Here is a 21417-nt window from a genome sequence, read left to right on the forward strand (position 1 = left end):
TACTTGCCATTGTGTGATTATACTGGGGAACAAATTTTTTTTTAATTTTCTGTTGCATGAGGTTTTAGAACTGTTTCTAAATATTTCTGCATCGCTGATTCCAAATCTGAAATCTGGTTTTTGGTGCATGCTCTAGTTTTTGTGCAATTTTAATTTCTTTTTGTTACAGTTAATGGCATGCATTGGTTTTTAAATTGGAGTTAAAGGGCAACGACTCTTGGATTGAACATAACCACAAGGCAATTAATGTTTTACAAACATCACTTTTACGTAATTGTAGTTGTTTTTAAATGTAAAAAAAATTATTATCAGATAAAAACACCCTCTTATTTTGTTTTAAGATTAATCATGGCTCTTTGAGTAGGTGTAAATGTAAGAATAGTCCTGACACCTTATATATGTGTTATATATGTGGCTGTTACACACTTCAACGTCAAAGGTGCAGTATTTCATCATTTGTGACATGTGCATATATTGCTTATTTTCAAGTTCCCCTTGGCGATCAAGACAAGAATTGGGCTCCTCATATTGTGTGTCATAATTGTGAGGAAATGCTTTGTGACTGGACAAAAGGAAAACGCAAAGGAATGACTTTTGGTGTTCCCAAGATTTGGCGTGAACCTAAGGACCACAGCAGTTACTGTTACTTCTGACTGATCCATACAAAGGGCATCGGTAAGAAAAAACGGCATATGATCGCATATTTTAATATTCCTTCAGCAGTACGACCTATCCCACACTCTGAGACACTCCCGGTTCCAGTTTTCAATGGTTTTATTTCTTCTAAGGACAAAGAAAGTGAACATGGTGATCAAGTATATTTTGATAAGATGCATGAGAAAATGGTTGTAGAATCTGAAGGGTCTTCTTCTGATGCCAAGCAGTCATTAACCCCTCAGCAGTTTAGCCAGCCCGAATTGAATGACTTAGTAAGAGATTTGGGCCTATCAAAGAAAGCAGCTGAGTTATTAGCTCCAGGCTTCAAGAAAATAATGTACTTCACTGGTCAGCTAAAGTATCCCATTTCAGGAAGCGTGAACAAATTTTTGTGGACTTTTTTTCCGAAGACAAACACTTTGTTTACTGTCATGATATCAGTAGTCTTCTCAGCCAGCTAGGTGTTACCACCTACAGTCCAACAGAATGGCGGCTATTTCTTGACAGCTCTAAACAGACTCTGAAATGTGTTCTCCTACACAATGGTAATGTTTATGCAGCGGTTCCAATTGGCTATTCAACTCATCTGTGAGAAGATTATAATGACATAAAAATTGTTATCGATTTACTGAAGTATGAGGAGCATAACTGGATCATTTTTGTGGATCTTAAAATGGTAAATTTCCTGCTAGGACAACAGAGATGTTTCACGAAGTATCCTTGCTTTCTGTGTTTGTGGGACAGCCAAAGTCGGAAGAAACACTGAACACAGAAGGAGTGGCTGAAATGTGAAGCTGTAGAAGTAGGGATGCAAAATATTGGGAATGAACCTGTAGTTAATTGAGACAGGATCATTTTTCCCCCACTTCACATCAAACTTGGCTGAATGAAGCAGTTTGTTCAGGCTTTGAATAGAGAAAGTGAATGCTTCCAACATATTATTTCTGCTTTTCCTGCCTTGTCTTTCAAGAAGATAAAAGCAGGTGTATTTGATGGACTACAAATTCGAACCCTCATACATGACAAAGAATTTGCCAGGGAGATGAATAAGGGGAGAAAGCAGCATGGCAGTCTTTTGTGGAAGTTACAAAGAACTTCCTTGGCAACAAAAAAGCAGAAAACTATGAACTTCTGGTTCAAAGGATGCTGTTGGCTTTCTGCGACATTGGATGTAACATGAGCATTAAGATTCACTTTCTGAATGGTCACCTTGATAAGTTTCCCAAAAATCTTGGAGCTGTTAGTGATGAGCAGACTACTGCTGGAGCATCAAACAAGATTGTCCTCAACAAGTACACACACTCAAGAACTACAAACGCAAATTTTTGCCTAAATAGAATTTAAATAAGTTTTGCACAAATTTAATGATTAAAATATGTTTTTTAATATGTTCTATTTTGAAATTGTAGACAAATTCTGATGCAACCATATCTTTTAGTGTATTAGTGTATTTACTGCATTATATAAATTATTATATTTTCACAAAGATGATGCCCAAGAGGACATTCTACTTCATTATGTTAAACTAAATGTTGAAAATTTTACAATAAGATGAAAACCTAAAATCTTGAATTGCAAAAAACCCCTGTAGCTTACAGAGAAAAACTAATGTCAGATTTGAGATCAGCACACTCGAATTAGGTAAGAACAAGTGTTTTTGTGGAAACAACAAAAATTTTGTTCCCCAGTGTTATTGTTGCAGCTATGATCATCATTTCTACTACTGTCCTTATTGTTAACATCAGGGGTCCCCAAACTTTTTACACAGGGGGCCAGTTCACTGTCCCTCAGACTGTTGGAGGGCCAGACTATAAAAAAAAACTATGAACAAATCCCTTTGCACACTGCACATATCTTATTTTAAAGTAAAAAAAACAAAACAAAACAAAAAAAAAACGGGAACAAATACAATATTTAAAATAAAGAACAAGTAAATTTAAATCAACAAACTGGTCAGTATTTCAATGGGAACTATGGGCCTGCTTTTGGCTAATGAGCTGGTCAATGTCCGGTTCTGTATTTATCACTGCTAGCCGTAACAAGTGATATGACGCGCTTCCAGAGCCGTGAGGTGTGCGTCCCGCGTCACCAGAAGTAGTACTGTACGTGAGCGACGCCGCACTTTGCGGTGGTCTCATTGACCATCAATGAAAGAGGTGCCCCTTCTGGAATGTGGTGGGGGCCGGATAAATGGCCTCAGGGGGCCACATGTGGCCCGCGGGCCATAGTTTGGGGACCCCTGGTTAACATCATTCCTGTTTTATCCTATTTGGAGGCAGATGGGTCTGATCTTTAGAAAATAATATTGAAATTTGCAAAAAATTCAGGGTCCTCAGAAGTAAGAAAGAGCATGGATAAGGAAGAAGAAAAAAACAATGAAATAATAATGGGGAAAGGCAAATTTGCAGCACCTGAAACCATTTCTAGCTAACACATAGTAATTTCTCCTCTGTCCTTCTCTCTCTCTGTATATTCTGTATATTTATTTCTCCTATATTCATATATATATATTTATATATATGAGTCCTTAGTAGATGAATTATTATAAAACCAACATCTAACAATGGCCACACACAGACCTGCTGGCCAGGTCTCCAATTCCATCATTGCATTCACTCATTATCCATCTGTAAATGTGCTGACTGCTCTGTGGTTCACACCGAGTGAGTTTCTTTGCTGCTATCATTAAAAGTACAATAATCCCAGGCTTTTCCTGTGAATGGAAAAGTACACACCAGTAATAGAATTGTCATTTGTCTCTGCCAACAGTGATGTTTTGAAAGCCATGGCTATGCATGACCCTAAGGTGTGGCAGAGACAGGCATGGTCTTCAATGCCCTGTGTTCCTTGTATAAGCTGATTGTTGCTTTTGTACTGTGACCATTATGATTGATTTCATCCAAATTATCCTTCTGCTCATTGTTAATTTGCTGTGTTTTTTTTCTGAACACTTTCCTATGGATTAGTACTGATGGTGAGAATCCAAGGAGAGCCCAGTCAATATAGCAAAAGCTTCCCAAGATGTGTACTGATGCTCTTCTCCTATTGATCTAATTAAAGGTCATAATGCCTAATATAATTAGTTCAGTTGGCCTTTCCGCCAGGATAGTTTTTACACATTTTGACATCTAAGCACCACAGCTAACCTGCTCTGTGCTAATGAATTGCATTCTGAAAGAAGTCACTTTCAGAGAACAAATATGTGATTCAACAATGACTTTATAGGATTTTCTCCTTCTTTTATTTTTATGCTTACTTTCTCCTACTAAGTGTCATTTTGTGGAACATGCTTTAAATTCCTGACTTATTGTCCAGAATATGGGGTTTAGAAACTGATGACTTAATACTTTAGTTAGAAGCCATGGCAGAGTAGCTCAGGTGGTTAGATCACTGTCCCAATATGTCAGAGTTGCAGGTTTGATCTCCAGTCAGGACTCATAAAGAATCAACCAAAAGGCCTGACCTGTGGTGGCGCAGTGGATAAAGCGTCGACCTAGAAATGCTGAGGTCGCCGGTTCGAAACCCTGGGCTTGCCTGGTCAGGCACATATGGGAGTTGATGCTTCCAGCTCCTCCCCCCTGTCTCTCTCTTCTCTCTCTCTCCTCTCTAAAATAAATAAATAAAAAAAAAGAAAAAAAAAAAAAGAATCAACCAATGAATGCGTAAATAAATGGAACATATTGCTGTTTCTTGTTCTCTCTTTCTCTTTCTCTTTCTAAAACCAATAAATAAAATAAATACCTCAGTTAGAATAATGATGCACACTTTTTTTATGATACAAGAGAGAAAAAGGAAAATAAATGGGAAAATGTAAAAGTGTTAAGAAAGCAAAAGTACGTAAGATCTAGATTACGTGTTACAGAATTGACTTGGGGAAGAGAAGAATGAGATCATTAGAGCCATTGGGAGGTTTGGAGATTTGGTGATCTCAAATTAGGGAGTTCTCACCTGAAGTTCTTCAGTTTCTCATTCAGTGTGTAGTCAGGTCATTATGTGAGAGGAGGGTGAATTAACGGCAATAATAAAAATAACAACAACAATAGCCAACATTCGTTGAGTGCTTCCCATGGAACAGGTCATATTTTAATCATTTTGTATATATTAACTCTTAATCTTCACAACAACCTTACACAGCTGCACTGGATCTTGCAGAGCAGAAAAGCAAACTCAGTAGGAAAGCGTCATAGAATGTAAGGCCAGTATCCTGGTTAAATTTCCTGTCTGATGTTTTCTAACAGCTCAAAGAAGGCAGATGGCTCATTGCCTATACCAGAGGTCCCCAAACTTTTTACACAAGGGGCCAGTTCACTGTCCCTCAGACCATTGGAGGGCCGGACTATAAAAAAAAACTATGAACAAATCCCTACGCACACTGCACATATCTTATTTTAAAGTAAAAAAACAAAACGGGAACAAATACAATATTTAAAATAAAGAACAAGTAAATTAAAATCAACAAACTGACCAGTATTTCAATGGGAACTATGGGCCTGCTTTTGGCTAATGAGCTGGTCAATGTCTGGTTCCATATTTGTCACTGCTAGCCATAACAAGTGATCTGACGCACTTCTGGAGCCATGACGCATGCGTCCTGTGTTACTGGAAGTAGTACTGTACGTGAGCGATGCTGTGCTTTGCGGCATGGCCACATACAGTACTCCGGAGCACAAGATGCATTTGCATCCTATGCTCCTCTCACTGACCACCAATGAAAGAGGTGCCCCTTCCGGAAGTGTGGCGGGGCCGGATAAATGGCTTCAGGGGGCCGCATGCAGCCCACGGGCCATAGTTTGGGGACCTCTCATATACAGTTGAGTTTTGCTAGGCAAATATGGTGGAAAGAGAAAAGAAATAAGGATATTGAGTAAGTTGGCATTTGGAAGCATACAATCACAAGAAAAGAGCCATGAAATCAGAATAAGAATGGGAGAAAAAAGAAGATAGGGCTAATGGAAGTGGAGAAAGTGGTGGTGTCAATGGCTTAGGGTCACAGTAAAGATGAAGAATTCTTGTATTGGAGTTAGTTGCTCTCAGTAGAAGAATAGGAGCTTTCAGCCACAAAGTCAGAAGCTGGCAGTATGATGTTTGTAGATGGACGGGGCAGTGTTCAGAGATGAAGAGTTTTAAGGTGTGACCCTGAGGTGGCAGCTGAGGTAGGGAGGAAATGAAATTATAGACTTGACTGTATTTGTGTGTGGAAAGATGAGCAGTATGGAAGTGGCAAGTCCAGAAGCAGGGAGATGATCGGAAAAGAGTTTGAGTCATCCTGGAAAGAGATAATAAAAGCTTGGCTAGGATGGTGGCAGTGAAGGTACAGGTAAGAAAGCAGGGGACTGGGGAGATGCTTAGCAGGTAGAATGGTGAATGAACTCAGGGGGGTTGACTAAGTCGGAGTCAGGGAAATGGATGAAGCCAAGTCTTAGTCCAGGCTAATGCATGAATGTTCATTTGGCCCAATCACAAGAAAAAAGGCATTGGAAGGACTGAGTCAGTGAATCCAGGGTAGACATGCAGAGTTGGAGAGACTTTAAAAGGTTTAAGATAAACCAAGATTTCTCCGTGGCATACAGACAGGATCCTTATACATTGCTCTCATTTATTATTATTATTCTTATTATTTTTATTTAGAGATTAAATTTAATGAGGTGACATTGATCAATAAGAGTACATAGGTTTCAGGTGAACATCTCTATAGCATTTGAACTATATGTTGATGGTGTTATATGGCCAATCATCCATCATTTTTAAAAATAATTAAAAAAATTTTCACTTATAGTTGACATTCAATATTGTATCAGTTTCAGTTATACAACATAGTGTTTACACATCTATATAACTTATGATTTTCTCCTCCCTGTAAGTATTGTACCCATCTGACTCCCTACATAGTTATTATAATATTATGGACTGTATTTCCTATGCTTTCAATGTTTGATCTCCTGGAAGGAGAGTTAGTTTCTCATTTGACCAGGTTACTAATTAACTCAAATAGAGTTTGTGGGAATAGGGTTAAAATGGAGAAATGAATACCAAAGTTAGGGAAGCTGTTCTAAGGACTGAAGATAAGACCCCACCAGGTCTAGAAATAGCTGAAGTGGTGCTCCCTGGCCAGGCTGGGTAGTGTGCTGAGCCAGACTATAAATAGCATCAGGGAAAAACTACAACCATCTTTTATGTTTCTCAGTGCTTGGTCATTGTCATTGCCTGTGTTGTATATCCTCACTGTGAATCATCTTGGATGAAGAAAACCCTTGGGATTTTCTCCATCTCCTTACAGCAATGTAAGGATCTCATTGGGCTACAGATAAAAGAGCTCCTCTCACAAGAGACTAAACAAAGCATAGGAATTCAGTGGAAGGCTGAGGGTGCGGGGCTTTCATGGACTCTAAAGAAAATGTTAAGAAAAGGCTTTAAGGAAGGTGAGGGTGGGAACTAGGATAACTCTCCCATCTCAGCAGCAGTGGTCTATGGACTTCCATCCTGTAGTTCTCTACCATCCTTGATACTTATTCATTCATGCAGCAAGTGTTTATTGAGCATCTTTTATGGGCCAGACACTGTGCCAGGTACTGGGGATACAAAAGTGAACAAAAATAAAAATGACACCCCCCCTCCCATTGGAGCCTGGAGTCTGCTGGGAGATATGGTCATTAATCAAACAATTGTACATACTAATGTATAATTGCAACTGTGGCTAATGTTAACACAAAGAGCACAGCCTGCGATGGAAATTCACAGTGGACAAATTCAACCCTATCAGGGAGGCGAGGGAAGGTTTGCTTCAGAAAATAACCGCGGAAATGATACTAGAAAGATGAGGAGGAGAGTAGAGGCTCTGGTGTTCCAGGCAGAGGGAACAGCATTTGCAAAAGCCCTATAGCAAAAAGGTACATGGTAGACTCAAGGGTCAATGAAAGCCAGCATGACTAATAGAAAAGTGAGTTGAGTTGAGACCCTGTCTGGGGTGTGTATGGTCAGACTAACCAGGTCCTTATTTCAAGAGCGATAGGGAAGCACCGATGTGTCTGAAGCAGGCTCCAACCCTGGTCCAATCCCCTAACAGGAGGTGGGGTCAGATGTCAGGAACCTAGCTGCTGGGGTCCACCCAGGGGAAGTAGTCAGAAAAAAAATAAACTGGACAGATCCCCAAAATAACATTTGCATTTGTTCTCATGGTGCCATAACTTTCCATGATATGAAAACTCAAAGATTACCCCTGTCCCCAAAATGGTCCCAACATTCTTCGGAAAAGGCAGCAGCTGGGAGTGGAAAGGGCAAGGGACCTTAGGAAAAACACTTGGCCATACATCTTTGTGTCTGTGGGCAGGTGGCTTCCTCTTCCTCTGTACTTCCTCCTCTGTCAAAGGAGGGGTCGTCACAACAGCCACTGTGTCCTAGGATGGCACGCCACAAACTCAACTTAATGTCAGTTTAACCCCAAGGGGTAGAAATCATCTCTATTTTAGAAATGTCAAAATGAAGCTTGAGCATATTTTAAGCCAACGTCTACATACTCTTCATCATTTTCTTCCCAAAGTGTCATAATCCTTTACATCAAATGAGTAATTATTATCATTATCGTTCTTAATAGAAATAATAGCAGTGTTCAATTAATGATATACAATTACTACTGATAGCTAAGACACAGAGTACACTATGTGCCAGGTACTGTTCTAAGCACTTTTCATATATTCATTCACTCCTAACCACCTGTGAGATAAAGTAGTATTATCTTCAACACTTTACACATGGATGACGGAGACATCGGAAACTTAAGGAATTTGAAAAGGTTACCTAAGTAGCAGAGCCATGATTTAAACCAGGGGTCCCCAAACTTTTTATACAAGGGGACAGTTCACTGTCCCTCAGACCATTGGAGGGCCGGACTATAAAAAAAACTATGAACAACTCCCTATGCACACTGCACATATCTTATTTTAAAGTAAAAAACAAACAAACAAAAAAACAGGAACAAATACAGTATTTAAAATAAAGAACAAGTAAATTTAAATCAACAAACTGACCAGTATTTCAATAGGAACTATGGGCCTGCTTTTGGCTAATGAGATGGTCAATGTCCGGTTCCATATTTGTCACTGCTAGCCGTAACAAGTGATCTGACGCGCTTCCGGAGCCGTGACGCGTGCATCCCGCGTCACTGGAAGTAGTACTATACATGAGAGACACCGCGCTTTGCGGCACCTCCACATACAGTACTCCAGCATCCGCATCCTGTGCTCCTCTCACTGACCACCAATGAAAGAGGTGCCCCTTCGGAAGTACGGCGGGGGCCGGATAAATGGCCTCAGGGGGCTGCATGCAGCCCGCAAGCTGTAGTTTGGGGACCCCTGATTTAAACCCTGTAGCCTGGCCTGGGACTCCAGGCAGGTAAACATCCTGCTGCTCCTGTCTTCTCTCCTTCTCTCTCTCTCTCTCTCTCTCTACACACACACACACACACACACACCCCAAACGGGGGAAACCCACTCTATTACTCCTGAATTCTTACCTGAACACATTTTAAAAATGAAACTAAGTGGAAACATATATTTTGTGCAACAACTGTGTGATGTTTTTGCTGTTATTATTGTCTCTGTTTTACTAACTACAATAAGAAGCTGAGGCTCAGAAAGATGAGCTCCGCGGTCAGGGTAACAGGTTCTAAATGGAGGAATCGGGATTCAAATCCAGGCCTATTTGACCCCAAAGCCCTATGGATATTAGGACATGAAAACAATTTCCCATCAGCCTCTCTCTCTCCACTGGTTCCATTACAGCTCTTCTTGAATGAACTTTGGGACCCTTGTGAAAAAAATAAAGCAGAAAAACAATATGTTAAAAATTACCTATTAGCCATGAAGTCATGGTGACTCCTCCGTGACACTCATGCACCAGCTGTGTCCCCATTTTCAAAAAAAGGTCACAACATGGTATTGATCTCCAGTACTTTCTGCATTAGTTATCACCTGTGGCATAGAACTGAGTTATTTAGATTGTTAGTAGCTAACAGTCCCCATACATTGCAAGAGGAGGCGCAGCAGGGTGACAGGTGACACTGTTTTGCTCTCTGCCGTGCTGCGTGTCTCTCTCGGGTTGCGGGCCCTCCCTTGCAGTTCCTTGTACTGAGCGGCCATGAATTATACATGTACTTTATAAAGTCTGATAGAAGTTCTCCTACCTATTAAATTTCTAGGTTCCCAAATCTAACATAAATCTAATCCAAACACGCTTAGGAAAATATTGTGCTGTTTGTTCTTCTATATAATCGTGCCTTTGGCTTTATTGTATCATGTATTCAAAGTGCCTGGAGCTTCTGCTTCTGAGCTATTCTCCCAGGGATCTCAAACCAGCCAGATAAGTCTGCGACATGGCCCCGAGATGTTAGAAGCCCAGAAACACAGGCTCAATCATTTCACCCCATCACACAGGAGACAGCCAGCCCGGCCACCGCCTTGGAATAACTCGCGGGAAAAGATGGAACCTGCCGTCGGGAAGCCAAACTTCCAAATAAAAATCCCAATGCAGAGAAAGGTGGGGCCACTTCCTAAACCTTTCTCTGGAGACTATTGCCAGTGGGTGATGAAACAAACCTTTTGGGAAAGCATCCTATGTCTTCACGATTCAGCTTCTTTCTCTCTGTGCAACTGTCTCCGGCCCCAACACACTCTCTTTTCCAGCCATTTCAAACTACACTGGGTCTGCGGCATGTTCATCTCGAGCAGTCCTGTTATCAACTATTTATGAGTAACCTTGAGGACATTGTATTGACTAGAATTTTTTTTTTTAGTTGCAAGTAAAAAAGCCATAATTCAAACTGACTTAAGCAAGAGGAAGAAATTGTTAGGCGATGCAGTTGGGAAATTCAGGGATATCAGAAAGAAGCTTCAGGTGTGGCTGGATCCAGGGGTTAGAATGACATCACCAGAGCCAAGCTTCAACCCTCTCTCAGCTCTGTGTCCCTCTGTGTTGTCATTTTAGAGAAGTTATCTTCCTAAGTTGACAGAAGGCCCCCTGGGAGTGCTTTTCTCATACACTTTAATCAAGACAGAAAAAGAAATCATGCTTATTTTAAAAAAATAATAGTAGAAAAGCTTCAGATATTTACTAAAAGCTTGAGTCAAGAAAAAAAAATCCGACTATTTCACCTGAATAACCTAGTTGAGAGTATTTCTAGAAGTCAGAGGACCTGGCAATATCGAGCCTTCGGTGGTACGTGGTCACCAGGGGCTGGCTCCTTAGAGATGCTCTTCTGAAACAGGACACGTGCTCCCCCTTCAGTTTATGATCCCCTCATTGTCTCCCCAACTCTAGAACCGGCGTCGGTTGTCATTTCTCACCATGCTTTCATTGTTGTTTTGGTTTCAGAACAAAAGTGGTGGGTTTTTTTGTTTGTTTTTCTTTTTGTATCCACATCTTTAAGAAAAATGTGTCAATTAATGAACACAGAGAGTCCTGGGATTTTTCTCACACCTGTTCCACTTTAGTTATGTGTATTGCTCACCTGGCTTCTGCAGCCACGGCAGTGGGAGCCACCGTGGGAAAGTCGTTCTACTTTGCTGGTGGTGGTGGTGAGAGAGCGAGGGGCGCTTGGGGGACCAGGCTCTGAGGTAGACAAAGCAATGCACATGCAAGGAAAGCAGACATTCATTCACAAGATGAATATCCCCCCACTGCCTCCCCCAAAACTGAATACCCCACCCAACATTAGGTCCAAAGCTAAAGTGACAGCTCTTGGTACATTGTCCAAGGGCACATTTGAAGGAAGCACACTCATCTCTCAAGTGGGTCATCTTCTTCAAGCGGAGGGAAAGGGACCTCCAGCTAGTTTAAGAAAGCAGTAGATTGCCACATGATTTCAACAAGGGATCTTCCTTTCTGGGACCATAATGATTCATTGGGTGCTTTATGCCTAAGACCAAAAAAAATACAAATATATCTTTATACCTTTTGTATGAATTCTGGTACACCTAAACAAGGACTCAGCTTCATAATAGAAACTACCAAATGCAAATTTATTAAACTATTGATTGTTTCCTTGGATTTCGCCATGATTAAGGATCTTGATTGGCCCTTTATTTGATACAGAGGACCCTGTTGTTATCCCTTTTTAACATTCAGAAGGAAGAATATTATTCCTCCTCTTGTGAGGTGAAGAAAGTTGATTCTGGCAAGGCCGGATGGCATGTTTAAATATGCCTGGGCAAGTGTGAGCAGAGTACTTCACAATCTTTCTGCTGAACTCCTGGAAAAGGGGAACCAAGGGACTCGTGATCTGACGAGGCTCCGTACTCCAACCCCTCCCTTCGGTATTTAACTATAATTAGCGAGAAGCGTCCATATGGCGACTCTTCCCGGGCCAGATGGGTGGTTGTCAGGCAGCACATGATCTTTGCTTCACTTTGAAGGAGACATGAGTAATTCTGGGGATATTAATCCAACTGGGGCTATATTTATCTCCATTTCTAGGGTTGGTAATGCATCTCTATTTCTTCTCTAAGCATCAATGGGTACAAACCACAAGCACCCAAACAGTCCTGTTCAGAGTCCAAGGAAATAGATGTCCCCATTCTGTGGTTCCTATGTAATGTCACAGACACTAGTGGCTTGAGTCCTCAGCATCCCAGGCTGATGTTCTAGCCACTGCGCCACCACCTGGTCAGGCCTATTCTTATTCTCAAAACATGAAAGATCATATGGTTATTCTAGGAGGGGAAGCAGAAAAGCTATCAGAATTCAAGGTAGTTCTAGAAACAACCTATGCTATCCAACTCTCTCTTAGTCCACAAGCTTTCTCCTAACGATGGCTCTGTATCTCATCTCTCAGCTCCATTACCCTTTCCTTTTCAGTAACTGGTCTTCTTCATATCCAAAAGGAAGATAGTCTAACTGCTAGTGCTAATAACCATCACCTTAACTGGTCTTTGTGTTGGGTGACCTCATAGATCATTGGCCAGCCAATGGATGAGCTAAAGACCCCATATCCAATCAGAAACGCCACCATGGAGAGAGCAGGCTAGCTGAGTAGGGACTGAGGGTGAGGCCACTTTAACTAGAAGAGGGTGTTCGGCATGGTGAGCTTTTGGTTGTAAAAAGTAGGGTCCTTCTTAGGACTTTATTAATGACTTTATTTTATATTTTTGTGACAGAGACAGAGGGACACAGAGAGAAGGACAGATAAGGACAGACAGACAGGAAGGGAGAGAGATGAGAAGCACCTATTCTTCATTGTGGCATCTTAGTTGTTCATTGATTGCTTCCTCATATGTGCCTTGACCAGGGGGCTACAGCAGACCGAGTAACCCCTTGCTCAAGCCAGCAACCTTGGGCTAAAGCTGGTGAGCCTTGCGCAAACCAGATGAGCCCGTGCTCAGGCTGGCAACCTCGGGGTTTTGAACCTGGGTCCTCCACATCCCATTCTGATGCTCTAGCCACTGCACCACCACCTGGTCAGGCTATTAATGACTTTATTAATAAAGTTCTTTGTTAAAATAAATACTTTTGTTGACCTCTTCCTGGCACCAGCTAAGTGCTTTACATTTATTTTCTTATTTAATCTTCATACAATCCGATGAGGTATATACTGTTAGCCCTATTTTGCAGCTAAGGAAACAGAGGTCCAGAGATTCCATCATTTGTTTAAGGCTAATCTACTACAGCTTTTAAAATGCTGCTGACCCAGTTTTGAGGCCCTGGCCAGAAGCTTGTTAGTTCTCCTTCTTGAGCAGACAATGAAGTCCACATCCCAAATACCTGCATTTTTGGGCTCTCACACTTCAGGCCAATATATCCTCCCCAATCACCTCAGGACCAGGTAACCTGTACCCCAGAGCTAACCCTAACATTAGCCAATCCTAAACCTGCCTATTCTTTGGCTTTATTTCTTTCTTAAAGAAGCCACAATAAAGGCACTGCCCACAGTTTCCTCTCCCTCTGCTTCAACCTATAGGAGTTCTCCAGGGAACTCCTCCCTATTTCTGTCTCTTGATTTACATCTGGCTACTTCATACCTTGCCCAAGGAAATATGGTTAAAAAGTGACATAGCTGGGAAGAGGTGGGGCTGGGGTGTAGATCCAAGCAGCTGCCATCAGGAGCCACACACAATTGTGCCACTCTGTCTGCCATTCACGGAGGAGCACACCCTCCAAGGACAGGGGCGCCACCAGCTTGTTATTCTGGGTTGACTCTGATCTTAGCACAGAACCAAGTTGCTAGAAACAGTTTCAGCCTTTCCTATCAGGAGCTGTCTTTGCTATCTCCTACCTCCTTGTCTGGCCTTTTCCCACTTTGGATATCTATTATCTTCTACCTTGAAGGTCCTGGATACTGGATACCAAGTGAAAATTTCAGCCAATGTGACCTGGCAGAGATGATGATATCTTTATGATTCTTTATTGTTGTTTTGTTATTATTTTGAATTTTATTAGTAGTCTGGAAAGCCTTCAAGGTCTAACAGTATGAACCTCATCTGTGATATAAATGAAAAAGGAAAAGACTCAAAACATCTTTAGAAAAGTTATTTAGTTTTTCTGAATCTCAGTGCCTTCATTGTACAAAGGGAGACAATACTTCCTCCCTTACACAGGTATCATGGGGACTGAATGAGCAGATGTCCATGGAAGTGCCCAGGAGAATCCCTGGTACCTTGTACTGGCTCATAAAGTATTTACATTCTAGGCTGAATAATCTCTTAGACACCACCATTGTGTCATGATCTGTTATAGTATGGACCTTCAACGTTACGCTGCATTCTTCTTTGTCCTGAAGTTTTCGCCATGAGTTCTTTCTTTCTAGAATATCTGACTTAACTACTCAGGGACCAATTCTTTACTTACTTATATATTCTCCCACTTCTGACCTCAACTAGCTCTTTACACCCAAAGCCTTATTCTTCCTCCTCACTATGGCCATCAGACTTTGTGGATAGGTGGCTTGCCTCATCTCTCTTACCAAAGAGATATAAGTCAGTTAGGATCTTCGCTCTTTTCCTGAGCTAGAGATAGCAAATATCTTTCAGACTAAAGGCTGACTGTGATAGTGTGATAGTGGCTTGAGTTCTTAAGATTGCGAATAGATTCAGTGAGAAGGAATTTCATCATTGGTGAGCAATGTCTGCCTGGGAACACGGTGGAGAGTGAGGACCCACATTCTATCTCTGATTATTACACAGATTTTCTCCTAGAATTGTTGCCACATTTTGCTGTTGGTCAGGGTATAGGTGAGCTCAAGGGGAGCACTACATGCATAAGCCTCCGCTGCCGTTTGTCAAACCATTCAAATGTTTTTCCTCCGGGTTTATCAGAAGCTCCATTTTCATATGCAAAAATGCATGTTGTGTGATTCACTTATTATTGCATAAGGAAACAGAGCCACTGAACCGTCCTTCCTGCATAGTTGAGGAAACTAGACAATTATGTCCTGTTTCTATCTTTTTCATATGTTTTTAAAGAGCCATGAAGGAAAAAGGTATGATGGTTTTGTTCTTTAGGACACAATGGCAACTGCATTATTAATGATTACTTTTTAAGAGGTACCCATGACTGTCTAGGTAGCACTGTGACAGATACCATGTTAATGGCTTCTCCTCCAACTTTATGACAAGCTGTTGGAGTCAGAACAATCACTATGTTCATCTCAGAGGTAAGGAACTAGTCCACAATTACGCTGCAGGTGAGAGTAGCAGAGTTGGATTTTACCACGGTTTCTGGCACGATCCAAAATCGGAGCGCTTTCCAAAATACCACGTTGTTTCTGAGCAAGGTCTGGAGCAGGGGTCCCCAAACTTTTTACACAGGGGGTCAGTTCACTGTCCCTCAGACCATTGGAGGGCCGGACTATAAAAAAAACTATGAATAAATCCCTATGCACACTGCACATATCTTATTTTAAAGTAAAAAAACAAAATGGGAACAAATACAATATTGAAAATAAAGAATAAGTAAATTTAAATCAACAAACTGACCAGTATTTCAATGGGTACTATGCTCCTCTCACTGACCACCAGTGAAAGAGGTGCCTCTTCAGGAAGTGCGGCGGGGGCCGGATAAATGGCCTCAGGGGGCCGCATGTGGCCCGCGGGCCATAGTTTGGGGACCCCTGGTCTGGAACACGGTATCTACACGATAGAGCCCTTCGGATCTACATATGCCCGTCTCTTACTTTCAGATTATTTGGCATTTGAGATGGAGAGTTAGTATGTGTGCACGTGTTTCTGCAAGCAGCTTGGCTTCCTGCAAAAGATTGGATTGAGAAGATTTGGGCTCAAAAGGTCAGGCTGTAAGGCATGCATCCACTGGGTCATATAGAACAGAGGCCACAGGAGAAATCTGAATCGGGCCTCCCTGCCAAGGCAGGGAGCTCTAGATGAGCCCACCTCCAGCTTCTGTTGTATTATATTAGTTTCCTAGGCATGTATACAAAACATCAGGAATTTATTCTCTCACAGCTCGGGAGGCCAGAAGTCCAAATTCAAGCTGTCAGCAGGGCTGTGCCCCCTCTGAAAACGCAGGGAAATCACTATTCCAGCCTTTCTTGTCGCTTCAGGAAGCCTCGACCTTCCTTTACTTGGAGATCTATCACTCCAGTGACGTGGCCATCTTTTCCCTCTGTGTCTTCAAATCATTTTTGCTTTGTGCAAAATGATTGAAGTCATAAGTCATATCGGATTAGGGACCTCCTTAATGACCTCATCTTAACTTGACTACCTATCTCCATATAATGTCACATTTTGAGCTACTTGGGAGTTAGGATTTCAGTGTATATTTTTGGGTGGAACACACTTTGACCCATAACTTCTGGGTTCTCTGAATAGGTATCAGAATTCAGGAATTAGCTTTGCACATGGAAAGAACCAAACAATAAGAGTGAGGAAGCACAAAAAGTTACCGGGGCCAAAGGTGGGATTCATAAAGCCTTAGAATACGTAGGTCCCCAGCCCATAGACGGAAGTGGAGTATCCTCCTCTAGAAGGGCTGAGCGGTTAACATTTGCTGAGCATCGGCTATGTCCCTGCCCTCCTGGTAATCACTGTGCGGTTATTACTCAACTGGTCATGGGCAAACAAATATTCATAGCAGTTCATTGATCTTTCACAACAAACCCAAGAGGCAGGCACTCCTATTGTCTCCATTTTACAGAGGTTAATGGTGAAGCCCAGAGAAGGGAGACGCCTCCACGGCAGGACTAGGATTTCAGACCAGGAGCAGTGAGCTGCTTCTCCCCACCATCAGTCGCATGTGTCCGTGAGGGTTGTCCGGTCACCAGTACTGACACAGAACTGCAGACAGGTGGCCTCATGGCCACCAAGAGGCAGATTCTTTCTCCTAGAGGTGGATGGCACAAACACAGAGTTTGCTCATTAGAGACAACTGTCTTTCCCTAATAAACAGAAAGAAAGGGATTGGAGATCTATTCTTGATTTTAATCTTTGACATTAAACTTTGAAACTTGGCCTTGTTAAATAACAAATTTCAACCGAGTGAGTTTATTTATTTATTTACAGAGACAGAGAGAGAGTCAGAGAGAGGGATAGACAGGGACAGACAGACAGGAACGAAGAGATGAGAAGCATCAATCATTAGTTTTTAGTTGTGCATTGCGACACTTTAGTTGTTCATTGATTGATTTCTCATATGTGCCTTGACTGCAGGCCTTCAGAAGACTGAGTAACCCCTTGCTCGAGCCAGCGATCTTGGGTCCAAGCTGGTGAGCTTTACTCAAACCGGATGAGCCTGCACTCAAGCTGGCGAACTCGGGGTCTCGAACCTGGATCCTTGGCATCCCAGTCTGGCACTCTATCCACTGCGCCACCGCCTGGTCAGGCTCAACTGAGTTAGTTTAAAGGACAGTTGGCTTTATTCAAGAGTTCGTGGATTGTGCGGTATCTTCCTGGCAACAGGAAGGGGCACCACCGAGCCATAGAAAAGGAAAGATTTTTAAAGGTGGGAAAGGGGCAGATAAAAAGAAATTATTAGCAAAGAATGCATTGTTTTGGGCAAGTGAGCCCTCCCAAGGGGGACAGCAGGGGCCTGTTGGGTGGGTTATCTCTCTCTAGTGGTGCTTGGGTAATTCCATGTGGAAGGTTACATTTCTGGTGATGTCTTAAATCTCAGTTTGCTGATGTTGGGTCTAGCACAAATGACTCCATTGTGGCCTGTGATTTTGTTTGTTCTGTTTTGTTTAACAGCTGCAACATCCAAAGATCACCAAACCTCAGTTTCTTCATCTGAACACCGGGGATGTGAACATGGCTGGGGAAATCAAAAGGAATGAGTATGAAAACAAGAAAATGATGCAAATACTAATCTTTTTAGTTTTTGTGCTTGTAGAGAAAGCAGAGAGAGTTTGGAGCTAGGTGAGATAACTTTTTCCGAGAGACAAAGCCTTTGTTATCCTTTGCAACAAGACTATCGAAGTTTTAACAAAGGAGCATAGAGCAGGAATTATGTCATCAAGCTGGGGCACAGCAAAACTCCGGAACTCTCACATCTTTCGGCTGCTCAGGACTGGGTGACAAGGTAGTTTATGTACTGGCTAGTTACATAGTGATTTTCCTCCCACGTGTAACTGTTTAAGGACATCCCTGCTGATCTCTCTATCTTTCTGAACCATTTTAGTGGTTGAATGAAAACCTGGGTTATTATCTCTCAAAGTTAGACAACTTGTCCCTCCAAATGCATGATGGGGCTCTTGGCTCCAGAAAGTCTGAGCTTGTTGGAAGATGTCCAGAAGTTCCATTCACCCCGAATGCAATAAAATATACATGACACCAAAGCAAGCCGACGTGAAGACCTCCCTCTCCCCAGGATGCGGGGAGGGCAGTGTTTGCGATCCATGGGCATCTCTATCAAGTGGACATCTGGGGACGACCTTGAGATTTATCGATGGTGCCATCAGGGAAATAACATTTCACACGTTACCGAGACCGGCTTCCCCCTTTCTGGATTGCCACGTTCTTATTGCAACGGAAGTAATGCTATCGTTTCCATTTTCCAGATAGGAAACCAAGGATTAGAGAAATTAAGTGACTAGTTGGAAGTCACGCTGTGACCAATAGTGGAGCAGGAGAAATAGTGGAGATCAGGCCTGGAGAAGTGAAGGAGGTCATCCTGGAAAAGAAGTTTGAGATTACAGTTATAAAGTTTCCTCAAATGTTGAAGCCAAAAGGAACTCACTTCCTGTGGTGGAGGAGGGCCGATGGAGCAGCGATGTCGGGAAACTGAAATCCATGCGTTCCTCTTTTTTAAAAAAAAACTAACACTCTGCAAGTTAACTTCAGTCGGTTTGTAAATGCATCATGTATAATGCGGTTTGCTCAGAAAATTATCATGTTTGGTGTATTTAAAGATGTGAGAACATAGGAAGAAGGAGAAGAGCTTGGGGGATATAAATTTTCTCTCTCTTTTTTTTAGAAAAGTTAAAACATTTGGGGGAGAAAAGTTAAAATATATTAAAAAGTTTTTTATATTTTCACCAGATGTTTACCATTCTTTTTGCAGCTGTTAACTTTCCCTTTTCTCTGTTAACCTTCAGGAACCCTCCCACCGACCCCCGGGCGGCCCCTCGTGCCCAGGGTCAGTGCTCAGCGTCTCCATCACCCCCGCCTCCCCCACAGTTCCTCTTCTCTCTGGCTGTTGGCACATGATGGCTGGGCATCCTAGATTTTTTCTGGTCCTTTATCAAGTCGTAGCCTTTAAGCCAGCTCTCTATGTAGTAGCTCTTATTTGGTTCTGCCTCTTCATAACTATTAATAATTACTCCTTCTGAGTGATTAGTGTATGTGGTAGTTCTGGGTGGCTACTGGTCATCTGATTTAGGTCACTTATGATTTCTGGGGTATGCTGGATGCTGGGTTCGGAGGACTGCCTCTTTAAGACTTACAGAGGGGTGAGGCCAGGGAGCTGCCCACTTACTGAACCTGCACATTTCGTATATACAGCCAGTCCTATACTGGGGGTTTTGATTTAATAAGTGGAATATGGGCTCAAATGTCACTCTCCATTAGCTTTTACGTGTGTAATTCTACTGGCCCGAGGTGAAGCCAAGATTTTCAAAAGAGTTTTGCCCAAACACTGAAAATAACCTGATACCCACAACAACACATGCTTAAATGGTGATGTAGCCACAAATGGGATGTTGCGCAGCTATGAAACATCAAGCTAGAGTTCTGTCTGCCACAGTGATTTTCAACCTTTTTTGAGCCGCGGCACATTTTTTACATTTACAAAATCCTGGGGCACACCACCTACCAAAATGACACAAAATGACACTCTAACACAGTACATATTATACATATAGTTAATAATATAGTTTCTAAATGTATTTATACTCAGTGTGAAACCTGGGCCTGTTTCGATGAACACAAAAGGGATATCCTGGCAGGAATGGTAGAAAGACACACACGAAGCTCTTCCTCAACAGTTCTCAGTCTCTCTCTGTTTTTAGTTTTTATCGCAGTCAAGCTTGAGAAGCTCAGCTCACATAGATATGTGGTTGAAAACGGGAGCAATGTCAAAATAGCTTTGTTGGCCAGAATGAGGAACTCCTTGGCAACAGATAACCAAAAACTGTCCAAAGGAAGATCAGCAAACTTTAGCTTTAAAGTTAGATAACATTGTAATGCATTGTGATGCATTGTATATCACCCTCTGCGGGGGCCTCTTTTAAAAAGAAAAAGGTCAAATATCTATATACACCATCAGGATAGACATAACCAGCTGAGGCTGAGGCTTCATCTAGTGGTGGCAACATTTACCTCCAGTCCTGACCAGGATTAGAAATCGGGACCATGGAGAGGAGCAGCAGCTTCAACTACTCGCTGCACCACACAATGACAAGTGTGCGGCAGCCCGAGTGGAGACCTTCCTGGGTGTGGATGAGAGGCGGCCTACTATTGGTTCATCGCTAGTGGTAGATGAACCCTAGAAGGTGATTGGTCAGTGAGCATTCCCTGTGCCTCCACTCTTCCTGTCGCTGGTAGCTGGAGGGATTGTGAGGGGAATGTTTATGTTCGGATGGAGGCGGCTGGTGGCGGGCCCGATAAATAGCCTCCGTGGGCCGATTCCGGCACGCGGGCCGTAGTTTGGGGACCCATGTTTAATTTCCCCACGGCACACCTGACCATGTCTCACGGCACACTGGTTGAAAAACACTGGTCTACCAAATACAGTACTATCTTTATGGAAATTTAAATGACAAAGGTAAAATATTTATACAAAATAATGTGGGAACATACCACAGTCACACAAACAGGAGAATACAAATGGGAATGATGGATGCATATTTGTTTATATGGTCACAAAATATATATCTTCACAGTCTTTATAATGCCCAAGAAACTATGACAAAGAGGTGACCTGAAGGATTACAAAGAGCAAGAGAGACTTCATTGTGACTAGATATCCTTCTATAATACTTATTTTTTAAATCATTTGTATGTATTACTTTTTGATAGTTGATTAACCAGATAGCTAGATATACAAACAGATAAATAAAAATGCAAAGGTTATTTGAGACATTGTATGCATTTAATCAGTATGCTGTAAATTACTTAAATGAAAAGCTACTGCTGACTGGTCAAGTCACCATATGCACGTAGTCCAGTGAGTCTGATGATACTTGATTGCCTCTCAGGAAGGAGGGTAATGGAACTTGTTGCCTATCTGGAATGTTCCCCGGGATGGTCCCTCAGCCATTTCGTCATTCCTACAACACACATGTTCCAGCGCTGAGAGGGACACTTGCTGCAGAGATCTCACAAAGAA

Source organism: Saccopteryx bilineata, chromosome 4 (assembly GCF_036850765.1).
Source record: "Saccopteryx bilineata isolate mSacBil1 chromosome 4, mSacBil1_pri_phased_curated, whole genome shotgun sequence".
Lineage (NCBI taxonomy): Eukaryota > Metazoa > Chordata > Mammalia > Chiroptera > Emballonuridae > Saccopteryx > Saccopteryx bilineata.